Genomic DNA, 15,851 nt, shown 5'->3' with positions numbered 1-15,851 from the left:
CACTGAAGGAACGCACATGTATGTGAAAGGGGGCCAGGTAAAGGGTGGCTGTAGTATGAAGGCGCCCCTCCTTAACCCAGCATGTGAAACTGGGAAGGGAGTAATTTCTATCCCCTTATCCCCCCAAAACAACAGTTTTACTCAAGGGTCATTAGAGTCTGGTCTTTCAGACCGAATAGCTTCCCCCTGTTCTGTTGACTGTGACCCTTTAGTGAATGAATGAATAAGCTTTATTTCGATATAAGTATATCTTAAAAGCACATACAATTATAAAAAGTAACAATCATGAAATCACAAGATTTAAGAATAAAAAAATAACATCACCAGAGTTCCTAGGCAAATAAAATTTAAAAACAATACATATAACATAATAAATAGGACAATTGCATTATAAAAGATAGCAAAGGACAAAATGACAAAATAATTAATCCGCATTACGTTTGGGCTGCGAGGGCTTTAGATCTTAAAAGCCAGGCCCACCTTAGGAACTTAGAGAGTGCGCAAACATACAAAGATCTGGTATCAGATTTAAAGATGCGCAAAGCTATAGTGTAATCTCTTGTCCCAAGTTCTCTGCACAAAGGTTTAAGCCAGTATGTCCTTGGGTTTTTATACTCTGGGCATGCAAATAAAATGTGTGCGATTGATTCAGGCCTATTCTCGCAAAAAGGACAAAAAGGTGATGTTTGTAAGGGGGGTTTCCAGCGTGCGGTTAATACGCGCACTGGAAGCGTGCCAACCCTGAATTTGAAATAAAGTGCGCGAACAAAAGGTTTTTGAATAATATCAAGGTAAGGCTCATAACGCACTTCATCCTTGAGCCTTAAGAACTCGATGGTGCATCTAGCACCATGAGAGCTTGAGATCCTCTTCGCAGTGACCCATCTCCAATATATTCGCTTGAGTTCAGATTTAGGTGGAGAAGTTCTATTCACCCAAGCATCTTTTAGGCCAAGATCGAGCAGTAAAGTCTTGACGTCCTTTAACCATTTAATTTTGTGCCAGCAAGGCATGGAAAGAATTTCGGACAGACCCTCGGCATACTTCGCTAACTCCGGAGTACGCCATAGCCGCGCCCATAGGAGAAGGGGGCGAACTCTTGCCATATCGCTCAAAGCCTGGCACCCTAAATCCATTAATAAGGGTACAACAGGTGTGCTCTGGGGTAAGGCCATTAGTTCCTTGAAGAAGCTTGAGTCGGATTTGGCAAGCTCGTCAATATTATACATGCCCCATAATTCAGCTCCATAAAGTGCTGAACTTACACCTCTAACTTTGTATATCTCAAGGGCGGGTGCTATTGGTCTCGAAGAGGAAGTTCGATGCTCTCTGAGGAGGGCGCCAGTAACTCGCTTGTGATTTAGGAGCATCTTGTGTATGTGTGTTGACCATTGCATAGTATCGGAAAGGCGAATGCCCAAATAGTCAAATTCTTTTACCCTGTCCAAATTGACTGTGTTTAATACGGGGGGGCGACCTAACTTTTTTGGAGGGTTCAAAAATAGGTATTTAGTTTTGGTGGAATTAATTATGAGCCCTCTATTGTTGCAGAAGGTTTGAAAGCTGTCTAGTAGAGCTTGGAGACCCATGGGTGATTTAGATAGTAGGAGAGTATCATCAGCAAACAGGAGAGTTGGAATACGTTCGCCCGCCAGGGATGGTGCATCGGAAGGAACTTGCAACAAATGCTCTACTACGCCGTTCACATAAAGTGAAAAAAGAGTAGGGGCAAGAACACATCCCTGGCGGACACCCCTGTTCACTGGAATTCTCTCAGTTTTTTGACCCTGGGGACCCCAGCGTACCTGAGCGAAGTTTCCCTCATTCAGTTTGACTAGAAGGGCCAGTAAGTAGGATGGAATCTTCATACTGGCAAGGACGTTCCAAAGAATAGAACGGGGGACTAGGTCAAAGGCTGTTTTAAGATCTATAAAGGCGAGGTAAAGGCTACCCTTACCAAGAAAAACAACCTTCCAGTAGATAAGGAGCAGTCTAAAAACCTGCTCTATAGTACCTGTCCCGATTCTGAAACCTGCCTGGTAATCTGAGAGGATATTGTTGTCATTTATCCAGGATAATATCCTTTCCAAGATCACCTTCCCAACAACCTTCTGAGTTGAGTCTATCAGGCTAATGGGGCGTTAATTAGCAGGGTCATCCCTGCCACCCTTTTTAAAAATCGGGACTACCTCAGGCCCCCTTCCAGGATTCCGGGACCGAGGCGCCAATGGTAATGGCATTGAGTAAAGTTGAGAGAAGCTTCCCCCATCTAACTGGATCTAGTCTAAGTATATCCCCAGGGATACCGTCAGGTCCTGCTGCCTTCTGGGGGACAATGGATTTGATGGCATTAACCACTTCCCCTTCGCAAAAGGGATTAAAAGACGCTTGACCCTGAGACGGGAGAACCTCCAAGCAGGGAAGCTCCCCCTCACTCTCAGGTCGAAAAGAATAGAGCTTGGAGAAGTGTTCAAACCAAGCCGCACAGGTAATGTTACAAGTAATAAGATCTTGGACGGGTCTATTCTTGGTCCTAATTGTGCTCCAGAAGAGACCAGAATCCCGCTTAAGGGAGGCCTCCCTAAGTGTCTGCCAATACGAGTCTTCCCAGGCCTTTTTGGCGTCAGACACACAGAGCCTATACTCTCTCCTAGCCAGCTGGATCTCGGACGTAGCTCTTCTTTTGATGGCCCCGATTAGGGCAGATTTCTTCCGCCTGCAATCTTGTGTATACCAACCACCTGATAGATTCTGCTTGGCTCCCCCAGTTACTTGTCTACCTGTACCATTTGCTAAGAATAGAGTCCCCAATTCTTTAATGAGGCCTTGGAAAAGAGTGGAAACCTTGGCATAATCGGTCTCGTGGGAATGAAGGGAAGCTAACTCTTCTTGTGCTATACAAGTCAAGTTTCAAAGCTTTATTCGACAGCATGTCATAAAAGCACATAAACATCCTAACAATACAATAAATACTATATTAAGATACATTTAAAAATACATTAAATCATGATGCTGGCGAATAGTTTGTAAAACATCATATAAAATTAATCTATATTAATATTAAAATTTCTAATTAGAATTAATCATACAACATTTGGTGTCAAAAAAAGTTCATTGGCCTGCTTCTAGAGATTTTAGGGTGCGAGAGCGTATTGACCAAGTCCACCCTAAGAATTTGGCAACAGCAATGGCCAGACACGGAGTGCAGTCAGATTCAAGTATTCTTAGAGCTGTTTTGTAACTACGTGTTCCCAGATTTAAGCATACTGGTTTTAACCACCTATGATGTGGAGCGGTATACAAGGGACATACAAACAGCAAATGACCTGTATCCTCAGTCAAGTCTTTACAATGGGGACATTTGTTGTCCTGGGATGATGACCATCTATGGGTAAATGCTTTTACTGGGAGGGACCCGATTCTAAACTGAAAATACAGCTTTCTATCAGCGGCCCTCTCTATAATATCCCAATATGCCTCACAAGATGGTATAGATTTTATATCAAGAAAATGACCAGTCATAAGATGGATCCAATCGACTGAACTTTCTTCGCGTCAAGCATCACTTTGCGCCGTTTAAGGCGTCTTTCACAATTTGAGGGACATACTTCAAGAGTTGACATAAAAGAACCGGCTGGCGGGATCGTGGGACCAGTCAGTCCCTCCCAAAACGGATAAATACTTAAAGATAGCTGATTGTGGTCGCTATCAGCAGCCAAAATTACTTCCATGTCTTGGACGTATGGCCACAATTTGAGATCTAGGAGAATGTAATCTATCTTTGAGGAATGGTCTATCCTGTTATAGGTATGAGCACCATGTGAGTCCGATCGAGTTCTGCCATTAGCCGCCCTTAGACCAAACTCTAGGGTCATGGAGTTCATAAGCATAACTGGCTTTGACCATCTCCTAATGGGAGGCAATGATAGTGAGGGAATGCCTCTATTAGCATCGTCCTCCAAAAACTCGGGGGAATCTAAAACTGAGAGGGGCTCAAAGGAGCAATTGAAATCTCCTGCTACCAGAATGTGAGATGCATGATTACACTTACGCAATTCACATTCAAGGGATATGAGAGTTGATGGCAGGGCTCCCCTGCTTGAGCCTCTAGCATAGACATTGAATAAAACAAGAGACTTGCTTCCCTGGGCTCCCTTGATGGTGATCCTAAGTATGTCAGGAGAAATGTGGCAAGCCTGCCTGACAGTGCATCCCAAGGAAATGCTAACCCAGATAAGGAGACCGCCAGACGGGCGGCCTCTCCCAGACGAGGATAGAATGGCCGGCTCAAAGAAGGTAATGTAACCCACCATATGGTGGGGCACTGTACTCCAAGTCTCCAGAAATATGCAGATGCAATAGGGCGCGATCAAGGAATTCCAAGTTGGAAGATCTAGTTTGCTAGAGATACCAGTAACATTCCAGCTTAGAATCAATAGAGGAGGATCAGTTGTAGGCGAATCACAAAGGGGTAGTGAAGTTGTGAGATTAGAGACGCCGTGGGGACAATTGGGTAAGGGGACCGAAGGGAGATGGTTTTTGTACTGGAGGTGCAAGCCGGGCTGTGGCCCCTGATTGAGGTCACAAGGTAGAAAGGGGCTGGGGGGAGAATCCCTAGTCAATTCAGGGATAGATTCTGCTGCATCACTAAAAGCCTCGCCTACAGGGATACAGAAATCAACCAACGGAAAGTTTCCATGTCAATAGGAGTCATACTGGAAGTGAGGTGCATAGTGTCTAAAAAGGGAGGGAATAGCAGGGTCAGTGTAATTGGTCAACTGGGTCCCATCTTGAGACCCATCATAGGCTGCATGGAAAGAAGACTGTGAGTGCTGGAAATAAGAAAAATCTGAGTAGAATTGGCTAAGATCGAAACAGCCTATGCCATTCAAAGCAGAACCAGGATGATGATTACAGATAAACCTAGGGACACGAGGATCCCTGAAATTTACAAGGATGCAGTCCCCAGATATGTTTTTACGTCTGTTGCCCACCCAGGAGACCCTTCTGACGTGAAGAACATGGCCATCCAGGTGTCCCGGAAGCGGCCTGTTTTTATTCAGCCAATAGGTTGTTTTATTTTTTAGCTCGGAAAAAGATTCAGATTTACCAGCTTTGAGATGAGGAACTCTCACTAAAACAGCCACATAAGGTAGACACTCTGGAGGTAGGTTAATGTGTGGTAATACTTGCTGAATGTGGGCAGTAATAGTATTCGAGTGGCCTGATACAGAGTTCACACTAGGTGAATTAGGTTGGCTCTTGGTAGATTCTGACTCATGAGTCACCACTCCTACACTATCACGGCATGAGGTTTGACCATGAGCTAAAGTGTCTTTATTCGTAGAGTTGTTGTTCCGGGAACCTTAAGATGGTGCAAGATTGTGACATGATGTGAATGCTACGTTCTTGGGCCTGGTACTTGAGATGATGTTCGAGTTTAACAAGATTGGCTGGGAGGTGGGCACACTTGGTGTATTTAAAATAGGTTCTGCAATAACAGGATTGCCTTGTCCAATCTTCGCATGCAACTTGATCAATGATTTAAGAGAGAAAAATTATCAAGAGAGGCCTGTTCAAACCTCTCAAGCCTCTCAGACAAGGTCTTCACTCTTTGCATTAAAGGAAGTGTGAAGGATTTGAGGAGAAGTTCAATTTGGTCAACTAGAGTAGCTTGGGGCTCAGGGCCGTGAGCACCCAAGTTAGGGAATGGCTGCTCAGCAAATAATGAATCAGGGGCTAGATTAGTAGGGAGCAAAGGGGATAAGTGGTTTCTTTGGGAACAAGGGGAAGGTAACACTGGTCGGCTAGATTTAGAATTGGTATTGTTACATAACTTAGATTTGTGTTTCTTGGATGCTTTTTGGCGATCCCCCTTATGACCACTACCTACTCTTTTCCTTTTGCTAGGGACAACTATTGGCCCTGCGATATTAGAAGCATCAGGAGAAGGAGCAGTGGCACGGGCTAAAACTAAGTTAGAGGACAGCTCAGGCGGCTCTAGATGAATTGCCTGCGATGGAGAGCGGGAAGAGTCTAAGTGTGGAAGAGGTCCGTGGCTGGGGGAGCTATTGGTAGAGGTGACCCCACTATGCTCCGTGCAATGATTAAATCCTGAACTAGGCGCGATGACCTGGGCAGAACCTAGCACAGGGGAGACAGCAATTGCTATGTTACCCAGCGACGAACGCTTGGTGTTTAGCTGGTCAAGAGATAGACGGCGTTCCGTAATAGCATTTTCTTTTTCTAGCACTGAGCAGGCACGTATAATAAAGTGATCTAGAGTGCCGCTAACGGTGTTTCTGCCATGCCCACCACCCTTTCCTGAACTTGTAGACATAGCCATAAACACAAGTGAGGGGGACGATATTAAATCAGAAATACAAGTAATGACTGAATGAATGGTTAACAGACCGTTTAACCAGAGACAGAACAATCATACAGGAAGACCAAGAGGGGTGGCCCAGACCGGGCTCCCTAGGCCCCTGACGGCCACAGACGGTCCCGCCCTTGTCCCGGGCTTCGCCCGGGCTCGTCCCGCGCGCGTTCCACGCTGCGGAAGCTGAGGATAGATTATATAATCCAATGGGCGGGAGGTCCGGTGGGCGGCCCTAGGCACAGGTGAAGTATGCAGAGGGTGCCTGGGAAAGGTAGTTTTCTTCCCTCCTTCCTTCGTCCACACGGCCCAAGCAGAGACCAGCAGCGGGAGCTTCAATGCGGCCAGAAGAGCTCGGCTGCAACACAGCAGGTAACAATGTTTCAACACGAATCAAAAGGAAACTCCAAGGCGAAGCGGGACCCGCGCCAGCGGGTTCCGCGAGGTCTTTTGTAGCACCTGTGGGCGAGAGGTCCGGTGGGCGGCCCTAGGCACAGGTGAAGTATGCAGAGGGTGCCTGGGAAAGGTAGTTTTCTTCCCTCCTTCCTTCGTCCACACGGCCCAAGCAGAGACCAGCAGCGGGAGCTTCAATGCGGCCAGAAGAGCTTGGCTGCAACACAGCAGGTAACAATGTTTCAACACGAATCAAAAGGAAACTCCAAGGCGAAGCGGGACCCGCGCCAGCGGGTTCCGCGAGGTCTTTTGTAGCACCTGTGGGCGGGAGGTCCGGTGGGCGGCCCTAGGCACAGGTGAAGTATGCAGAGGGTGCCTGGGAAAGGTAGTTTTCTTCCCTCCTTCCTTCGTCCACACGGCCCAAGCAGCGACCAGCAGCGGGAGCTTCAATGCGGCCAGAAGAGCTTGGCTGCAACACAGCAGGTAACAATGTTTCAACACGAATCAAGAGGAAACTCCAAGGCGAAGAGGGACCCGCGCCAGCGGGTTCCGCGAGGTCTTTTGTAGCACCTGTGGGCGGGAGGTCCGGTGGGCGGCCCTAGACACAGGTGAAGTATGCAGAGGGTGCCTGGGAAAGGTAGTTTTCTTCCCTCCTTCCTTCGTCCACACGGCCCAAGCAGAGACCAGCAGCGGGAGCTTCAATGCGGCCAGAAGAGCTCGGCTGCAACACAGCAGGTAACAATGTTTCAACACGAATCAAAAGGAAACTCCAAGGCGAAGCGGGACCCTTTAGTGGATTGTCCCCCCCAAGTAGTTACACGCAGTCCCCTAGTAGGGTCCTGGAACGTGGCTGGTTTGGGGTCTAAACTCCCCAATCCAGAGTGGGGAGAGTTAATGGACAAATATGATATTTGTTTATTCCAAGAAACGTGGCTACGGTCCATCCCAGTGAGGGTGGGCTATGCATCTTTTTTCGTCCCTGCGGTTCAAGGTGCTAGGGGTAGACCTTCGGGGGGGCTAGCTGTCTGGGTTGCCCCTCACCTAGGTTGTTCAGTTAAGACCATAGACACTCAGTGCCCTGATATTTTATGTTTGCTACTTACTTTTCCCGCTGGATATTCGCTGGTTGTACTTAATGTCTACTTGCGTCCCCATCCTATACAGCTGGGTTTATCGATTTTGGGTGCCTTAGATGCCATTTTACATTCTCTCCCCCCTTTGTCCCACAAAATTATAGGTGCCGATTTTAATTGCCATTTTGAACCCCTCCTAGGGATTCCTTCTGCTACTCTGGATGAGGATGAAAATGATAAAATCCCAGACTGTATTATGTACCCAGAAAAACGGTTATTGCCTCTGGACCTTGAGATTAATAAAATAGTTGTTCTTCATTGCTTGAGGGCCTGTAATGGCAGACTTCTTCCCGATGTCCCGGGTTCCTATACTTTTAATAGACCCGGGAATTTTTCAACAATTGATTACATCTTGGTGAACGTCGAATTCTGGGGCTATCTACGAGCTTTTTCTGTTATACCTAGGGATTACAGTGACCACAACTTATTGTCATTAGAACTATTAACTAATATTGGCGGTCGTATAGTTCCTGGGGGTTCAGGAACGCCAAGAAGCGAGAATTTGGTTTAATCTGCAGGTGGTAGACGCATCAGGTGGGCAAGGATCGCGACTGAGGAGGCGAAGCTGGCGTAATTATACCGCAGTGTCGCCTGCTCTTTGGCGGAGGTTTCCCACCTTTTGAGTCCCAATGGAGATATTTTTCAGCATTATCTCCCGGACCTGCAGGGTATTCATAATAAACTTCTTGGTTGTTTGGCTGGCTACTTTTATAGCTCTACCACACAGAGGCCAAGGACTCCAAAGAATGATCATTGGTATAATAAAAGTTGTAGGTTGGCCAAGACTGTTTTGATCAGGGAAGTAAAAGAGGGTACTCAGTCAAGCATTAGAGCTGCAAGGGTCTACTACAAAAACTTGATAAAAGAGGCAAAATCCGAGTGGGAGGACTCAAGGTGGTTAAGCATGAAGCTAGCATTAGAAGATCGTGATTCTAGGGCATTTTGGAATCTTGTTCGAGCTGGTTCGGCAGAAAGTCCGTCTGCTAGCATTCCTAATCTTAGCGAGGAGGTTTGGCTTGAGTACTTCAAGCCCCTCTATTCGCTTAGTAATATCGATAGTAGATTAGACCTAGTAACCCAGCCAAATGATATTGTTGCGGCTTATCCGGAACATGTGGATCTGGAGAGTCGTTTTTTGCACCCTTTCGGAGATTGAGTTGGCTCTTAGTACCCTATCTGTGGGGAAAGACCCGGGTCTCGATAGGATTCCAGGTGATCTATTTCGAAGTGAAATAAAAATCTGGGCTCCTTACATTCGGGTTTATTTTAATGCTATTCTGCAGGGCCTTGAGATTCCCCACTCCTGGCTTGGAGCTGAAATTATACCCATCCATAAAAAATCCTCCCCTTTGGACCCGGCCAATTATCGCCCCATAAGCCTGATCGATGTCCTACAGAAACTGTTTGCCCGCATGCTTTTAACAAGATTACAGACTTGGATGGAGGAACATCAAATCTTAACCTCTCTTCAAGCGGGCTTTCGAGCAAAAGTCTCCACCATTGATCAACTGTTCAGGCTACAGTTGGTCTATTGGAAGACGGTTTCTATGGGTGCTGGCAATCTGTATCTGATCTTCGTGGACCTTCGGTCCGCGTTTGATATGGTCCAAAGGGAGAAACTATGGGCTCTATTATTGGAGATGGGCGCTCCCCCTTATCTCTGCCATTTATTCAAACGTATGCATGAAGGTACCTATGCAAGGGTGAGATATGGGAGATGTGGGGAAATTTCGGGTCCATTTCCGGTCGAAAAGGGTGTGAGGCAGGGATGTGTTTTGGCTCCAACACTATTCTCCCTTTTTATTAATGGGCTGATTGAGCGCTTATTGTGTGCTACTAATCTGGATTCCCCAATGTTAGCGGGGCGTAAGATACCTGCCCTAATGTTCGCGGATGATACGCTCCTACTGTCAAAATCATTTATGGGCATCCAGCTTTCCCTAGAGGCATTTTGCTCCTTTTGTAAAATAAGGGATATGGAATTGAACTTATCTAAAACCAAATTTATGGTCTTCAGCTCTAGCTCAGCCAATTGTCCTCATCCCCAGATGGATGGTATAAAGTTGGATCGTGTATCCACATTTGATTATTTAGGGGTAACTCTTAATGATAAAATGAAATGGGGGTCTCATATGGCGAAGGCCAATTTGAAGTTAACACAATCCGTGGGGGGTATTCTGAAAGTTTTTAATAATACTACTTCTAAACCCATGGGCCTACCTATGGAAATTTATAAATCCCAAGCTAGAGGGGGTGCGCTCTATGGCGCAGAGCTTTGGGGTCACTGCAGTATCGCGCCTCTAACTTCAACCGAGAATTCCTTTATTAGGCGACTTCTGAAATTACCTATGAGCACTCCCTTAATCCCCCTGAGATGGGATTTAGGTCTAGTTCCCATTGAAGAGATCGCCTTGAACCGCCCACTCCTGTATTGGAGACGACTCTGGTCAACACCCGAGCTTGCGAGCTATAGGCAGGATCTTGGTGATCTCTTGTCAAGAGGGAATTTGGGGAAAATACCATGGCTGATGCATGTTAAGAATCTCTGTTATGTCTTAGGCAAGGGGGACTTGTGGTTGGTACCCGAAGAATCTTGCCGTTTGCTAACTAAGAAATCACTGATTGTGGCTTTACAGCAGTATCGAAAGGAATTACTATTACATTCTTCCTTGGGTAGGCTCACCAACACCTTTTTGGACATCAAATCTAGTCCCCATTTTGAAGCTTTCTTGGATGTTATTCAGCCCCCTTTGGCCAAGAAACTATACATTCAGTTCAGACACGGCTCGTTACCATTGAGGGCTCCTTCCCATAGGTGGTCTAGTGTGCCTTGTCCTACGAGCTCCTGTCCAGAATGTACTGATACCTGTGAGTCAGAGTTGCATGTTGTCCTTTTTTGCCCTCTCTACACCAGGACAAGAACAAAATGGATCATTCAACTCTGTAAGTCCAGGGGCCTTAGGGACTACCAGGAGGTGTTCAGAATTCTCAAATATGACACTACCCCTATGATAGTGTTTGCGACGGCTAGATTCCTCCTCTCCATGTGGTTTTCTAGGTGTAAAAAACTACAAAATATAAGGTAATAATCTGTTCACAATGATGATTTTAGTGCTGTAGCGAATGAACGTCCAGATATGAGATTATTTAGGGATTGGACATTGTTCTACTTCGCCCCTACTAATAATGCTTTCAATTGTGTCTGAAATGTAATTTTATTTGTAAATCAAGGTGTCTATGATGGATTTTATTGCACATTTTAACTATTTTTATTGTATATATGTATTTATGTCTTTTTATGGTATTATACCGAAATAAAAGCTTTGACTGACTGAAAAGTTAACAAAACCATTTCAATGAACGCAGCAACAATAAAAAATTATATTAAGTCATAGAATCATATAAGATCATTTGTCGCACAACCTGCAAGGAGACAGATCCCTGACCTTCAGTGCAGAATCTAAAAGACATATTAATCAAGGCGGCTGTCTCTGACATCTAATCACCGATTATCATGTGTCACCAAGAAATCTACATAAAAATGATGCTTCAATAGACAACAATAAATGCTTAGCCTCAGTAATCAAAAGAAAAGCCACACAGAGACATGCACTTGACCTTCGATTCTGAATCTAAGGTAATTAAGGTGGCTGTCTCTGACATATGATAACTAATTAGCAAACGCTATAGCAAAACTTGCATACAATATTTCATATAAAATCATCCTGGAGCCACATGTATTAAGCATTTTTACAGTCGGAAATGGCAGATTCGGCCATTTTCGACTGCAAAAATAATTTTACATAATAGAAAAACACACATTGGCATTAGGAAATCGGTATTCCTAATGTTAGTACATCTGGCCCCATGTATTATACATTTCTCACTGATACTTTCACTTGATGTTCGGAAAACTGGTCCTAGGAGGAAAAAAACATCCTTGAAGTGGTGTCAAATGGTGCAAATGATTACTGCTACCCAAAGTTGATGGCATACTCGCAGAGAGACAATCACCGGGCATGAAGCAGAAGTAAGAAAAAGCTGGTCAAAACCAGCTGCGGCCCGTGCAGGTAGGAGCGGTGGGGCAGTGTGCGGGGTATTTCAATGGACGATGACGAGGGAAAAATAAATAAATAATTACTTTTTCCTTGTCATCGTCGCTACCGAAATACCCCACACACGGCCCCACTGCTCTTACCTGCACGGGCTCGGCTGGTCAAAACAGCTGCCATTTAACTAGTGGATTCTGCTTCTGTTAACCCTTATTGCCTTCATACATTTTGTGAAAGCACTTGCTGTCTGTAATCAGACCTATAAAACAGCCCTTAAACAATCCTTGAAATAGCTGCCAGGAGCAGCAAATATGAGTAATTACCTCCACAACCCTGTGTTGCTACATTAAGGCAGCTGCAGTAGAAGATGGTCGTTGTCCAGCTGCAAACATCAGTGGAGGAAAACGCTCTTGTAAATTCCCTCCTGATGGGGTTCCAGCCAGACCGCGGCACAGAGTCAGTTCTGGTGTCGGCGCTGCATGATCCATACGGACTGGTCTATGGTGGTGGTGTTGGTCTTGTTACTTGTAGACCTTTCAGCAGCCTTAAGAACCACTGACCATGCCTTTGTGACCAGCAGTCTCAGTTCTGGAGTAGCTAATACCATTTCTAGTTAGTGCTAACAACTCCTTGTTGATCTTGCCTAAAGGCGCTCAACTGTGGTGACCCACAATGGCCAATAATATCCCCTTTTATGTTCATCTTATCCAAGAGTCCCCTTGCAGTCTTCTCCATTCTGCAGGGAGGCAGATGGCACACCGCTGACATTTGGGCTGGGAACACCTTCGGTGTCTCAGGGTTATCTCATCTTAGCCAAGTCCCTGTCCCTTACCAGATGTTGATGTCAGCATTTATTTAAATCTCAATCACATGAAGACTGACCTGCTTCTCACCACAGCAGATTCTTCCACTTGGGAGAAGGTAGTGTGACCCGCTTCATGAGCACCCACTTCTATGCCTGCACGTACCAAGGCGATCAACAACCTGGACATTTATCTGGAGACCAATCAATCCCTGTAGATGTAGGTGACTAGTGACAATTGTGTGCTTTCTTCAAGAGAAGGAAAAACCAAAGGAAATGATGGACGGAGTGTTGAACATTGCAAGCACTCACCCCCAGTCAACTGATCTGGGTTTAATCCATCACCGTTCTTTAGCCCACTCTGCCACCCCAGTTCAGACATGGCCATATGCAAATCAGTCTGACCCTGTGCCTCATGGGAACAGTCCAGCCCGAACTGCCAAGCCATGTCTTCTCTGGACCGGAAACAAGCTTCCTAGGACTGGTTTCTGGCATTTCAACCGTCTTCAGCCAGGCTTGCTTGAATCCAGTGGCAAAGTGAACAAGGGACTCACGTCTGAGCATACCCTGCCAACTTATGGCAAACAAAGCAAAAACCAAAGGAAATGATGGACGGAGTGTTGAACATTGCAAGCACTCACCCCCAGTCAACTGATCTGGGTTTAATCCATCACCGTTCTTTAGCCCACTCTGCCACCCCAGTTCAGACATGGCCATATGCAAATCAGTCTGACCCTGTGCCTCATGGGAACAGTCCAGCCCGAACTGCCAAGCCATGTCTTCCCTGGACCGGAACCAAGCTTCCTAGGATCGGTTTCTGGCATTTCAGCCGTCTTCAGCCAGGCTTGCTTGAATCCAGTGGCAAAGTGAGCAAGGGACTCACGTCTGAGCATACCCTGCCAACTTATGGCGAACAATGCAAAAACCAAAGGAAATGATGGACGGAGTGTTGAACATTGCAAGCACTCACCCCCAGTCAACTGATCTGGGTTTAATCCATCACCGTTCTTTAGCCCACTCTGCCACCCCAGTTCAGACATGGCCATATGCAAATCAGTCTGACCCTGTGCCTCATGGGAACAGTCCAGCCCGAACTGCCAAGCCATGTCTTCTCTGGACCGGAAACAAGCTTCCTAGGACTGGTTTCTGGCATTTCAGCCGTCTTCAGCCAGGCTTGCTTGAATCCAGTGGCAAAGTGAACAAGGGACTCACGTCTGAGCATACCCTGCCAACTTATGGCGAACAAAGCAAAAACCAAAGGAAATGATGGACGGAGTGTTGAACATTGCAAGCACTCACCCCAGTCAACTGATCTGGGTTTAATCCATCACCGTTCTTTAGCCCACTCTGCCACCCCAGTTCAGACATGGCCATACGCAAATCAGTCTGACCCTGTGCCTCATGGGAACAGTCCAGCCCGAACTGCCAAGCCATGTCTTCCCTGGACCGGAAACAAGCTTCCTAGTACCGGTTTCTGGCGTTTCAGCCGTCTTCAGCCAGGCTTGCTTGAATCCAGTGGCAAAGTGAGCAAGGGACTCACGTCTGAGCATACCCTGCCAACTTATGGCGAACAAAGCAAAAACCAAAGGAAATGATGGACGGAGTGTTGAACATTGAAAGCACTCACCCCCTTGCTCACTTTGCCACTGGATTCAAGATAGCCTGGCTGACGAGGGTTATGAACCCGAAACCGGTCCCAGGATGCTTGTTTCCTGTCCGGGGAAGACATGGCTTGGCAGTTCGGGCTGGACTGTTCCCATGAGGCACAGGGTCAGACTGATTTGCATATGGCCATGTCTGACCTGGGGTGGTGGAGTGAGCTAAAGAATGATGATGGATTAAACCCAGATCAGTTGACTGGGGGTGAGTGTTTGATTTGCTCTAACGCTCCGACCATCATCCCCTTTGGTATCGCTTTGTTCGCCCTAAGTTGGCAGGGTATGCCCAGACGTGGGTCCCTTGCTCACTTTGCCACTGGATTCAAGATAGTCTGGCTGACGAGGGTTATGAACCCAAAACCGGTCCCAGGATGCTTGTTTCCTGTCCGGGGAAGACATGGCTTGGCAGTTCAGGCTGGACTGTTCCCATGAGGCAGAGGGTCAGACTGATTTGCATATGGCCATGTCTGAACTGGGGTTGTGGAGTGAGCTAAAGAATGATGATGGATTAAACCCAGATCAGTTGACTGGGGGTGAGTGTTTGATTTGCTCTAACGCTCTGTCCATCATCCCCTTTGGTATCGCTTTGTTCGCCCTAAGTTGGCAGGGTATGTCCAGACGTGGGTCCCTTGCTCACTTTGCCACTGGATTCAAGATAGCCTGGCTGACGAGGGTTATGAACCCGAAACCGGTCCCAGGATGCTTGTTTCCTGTCCGGGGAAGACATGGCTTGGCAGTTCGGGTTGGACTGTTCCCATGAGGCACAGGGTCAGACTGATTTGCATATGGCCATGTCTGAACTGGGGTGGTGGAGTGAGCTAAAGAATGATGATGGATTAAACCCAGATCAGTTGACTGGGGGTGAGTGTTTGATTTGCTCTAACGCTCCGTCCATCATCCCCTTTGGTATCGCTTTGTTCGCCCTAAGTTGGCAGGGTATGCCCCGACGTGGGTCCCTTGCTCACTTTGCCACTGGATTCAAGATAGCCTGGCTGACGAGGGTTATGAACCCGAAACCGGTCCCAGGATGCTTGTTTCCTGTCCGGGGAAGACATGGCTTGGCAGTTCGGGCTGGACTGTTCCCATGAGGCACACGGTCAGACTGATTTGCATATGGCCATGTCTGAACTGGGGTGGTGGAGTGAGCTAAAGAATGATGATGGATTAAACCCAGATCAGTTGACTGGGGGTGAATGTTTGATTTGCTCTAACGCTCTGTCCATCATCCCCTTTGGTATCGCTTTCTTCAAGAGAAGGTTTATAAGAAAGTGCTAATCTTTATCAACTTGTTGCCCCATGTGTCAGTGATTACAAACAAATCCTGCCAATTTTCCAAAAAGCTGAGGCGAGGCTGATCTCAGGTCGCTCTGGACGATGATGTTCTTCAGGCTCTCAGAACGGCTCTAGGCAGATCCAGGCCGCCACCAACAAGCCAGT

Source organism: Triturus cristatus, chromosome 6, assembly GCF_964204655.1.
Source record: "Triturus cristatus chromosome 6, aTriCri1.1, whole genome shotgun sequence".
In the NCBI taxonomy this organism is placed as follows: domain Eukaryota; kingdom Metazoa; phylum Chordata; class Amphibia; order Caudata; family Salamandridae; genus Triturus; species Triturus cristatus.
This window is presented reverse-complemented; position numbering follows the sequence as displayed.